The 1,402-nt window shown below is 52.2% G+C and overlaps 1 protein-coding gene across 2 annotated transcripts in view; it reads left to right on the top strand.

Moving 5' to 3' along the window:
- Positions 1-998: 998 nt before the first annotated feature.
- TFDP1 (transcription factor Dp-1) overlaps positions 999-1,402 on the top strand; it is a 44,201-nt gene continuing 43,797 nt past the window's right edge. Inside the window, exon 1 of one of the 2 annotated variants that reach the window (XM_081326755.1) lies at positions 999-1,082. The gene's annotated coding sequence lies outside the window, so the exon portion shown is untranslated. The other variant, XM_081326754.1, reaches the window with a different exon arrangement.

The following is a 1,402-nucleotide window of genomic DNA, read 5'->3' as shown; positions in this document are numbered from 1 at the left end:
CTTCCTTTGGTTGAACTACCTTTTACTAAATCCTGTTCCTTACAGAAATGTGCGATTGTGCAAATAGATAAGGACATTTTAAGAGGCAGTATGTTAATTCAAAAGCCCATTCCTCTAATCCCCATTTAAAGATGAGCGACTATAACATATTGAATGTACAAATAAATAAATGTAACATATAAGCAGGGAAAATTTTAAATGTGCAGGGAAAGCCCCAAAAATAGTAAAGTCGAATCCTTGGACTTCCATCTCTGGTATCCATATGGTCTGCCTCCTGAATTAATATCTTCTCTCTCTCCCCTAAATGGCTTTGTGCGGCTTCCTACTTTGGAATCAGCTCATCCACAAAGATTATTAATGATAGGCTGCTTCTGGAAAATGACCGACAATGCATTTCTTAACAAGCCCACCTCTTCCATCTCGCTATAATCCGGTGTGCCAGTATCGCAACCATTCAATACAATAAGCCTGTTCGAATGGACTTCGACATGTCCTTCTTGGCCCTTGAACATATGCGAATTTCAAGACGCCACCAATAGCCTACTTTTGCAATGGGTTAAAGCTGCTCCGCTCCTGTCTATGGAAGGAAAGAGGGCAGGCGGGGGATTATTCATGCCCCCCTCCAGTGGGCGGGGCAGCCCTTCTCCCGACTGAGCCTTGCATTTCGCGAGGGCGGGGCTCTCAACGGGGGTGGGGGCAGCTGGCGGATTCCGAAGCCGACAGGGTCGGCAACCTCGGCTCTTTTATGACTCGTGGACTTCAACTCCCAGAATTCCTGAGCCAGCATAGCTGGCTCAGGAATTCTGGGAGTTGAAGTCCACGAGTCATAAAAGAGCCGAGGTTGCCGTCTCCGGGAGCAAAAAAAAAAAAAGGCGTGTTGGAATCCCGAAGGCGCGAAAACCTGACGCATGCGCGCGGTTTTCTTTGCGCCGCCCCGTAGGCTTGGCTAAACAAACGTCCGGCGTGAGGAGACGGGGGGGGGAGGGCGTAACGAGCTCCTCGGGTTTGTCTATGTGGGGCACGTTTCCCTCCGTGACGTCAGCTCCAGCGCGTAGCGTCACTCCGGAGGGACGCACGAAAGTGTAAGTTTCAATTTTTTCCTCCCTTCTTCCTGCCAACCGCCAAGAAAATCCTCCTTGTTGGGATCGCGGCGGGAGAGAAAGCGGGGGCCAGCGGCGCTCCTCGATCGTTCTCGGCCGCCTTCTGTGCAAGGAAGCGTGAACAGGTGTGAGGGGCAGCTACGGCGAGTCTAGGACGACTGCCCGCCGGACCCTCGGGGACAGGAAGGAGAGCGCGACTTGACAGGCAGGGGTTGATAGAGCTTCGGAGAGAGGCGAGGGCCAGCTCTGCCGCCGCATTCTGTTTTATGCTTTCCGGAAAGCAGCTCCCCGCCGCCTAACGA

Source organism: Vipera berus, assembly GCF_964194415.1.
Source record: "Vipera berus genome assembly, chromosome: 4".
NCBI classification, from domain to species: domain Eukaryota; kingdom Metazoa; phylum Chordata; class Lepidosauria; order Squamata; family Viperidae; genus Vipera; species Vipera berus.
Note: the sequence above shows the minus strand (reverse complement) of the source record. Positions and strands in the feature narration are given on the sequence as shown.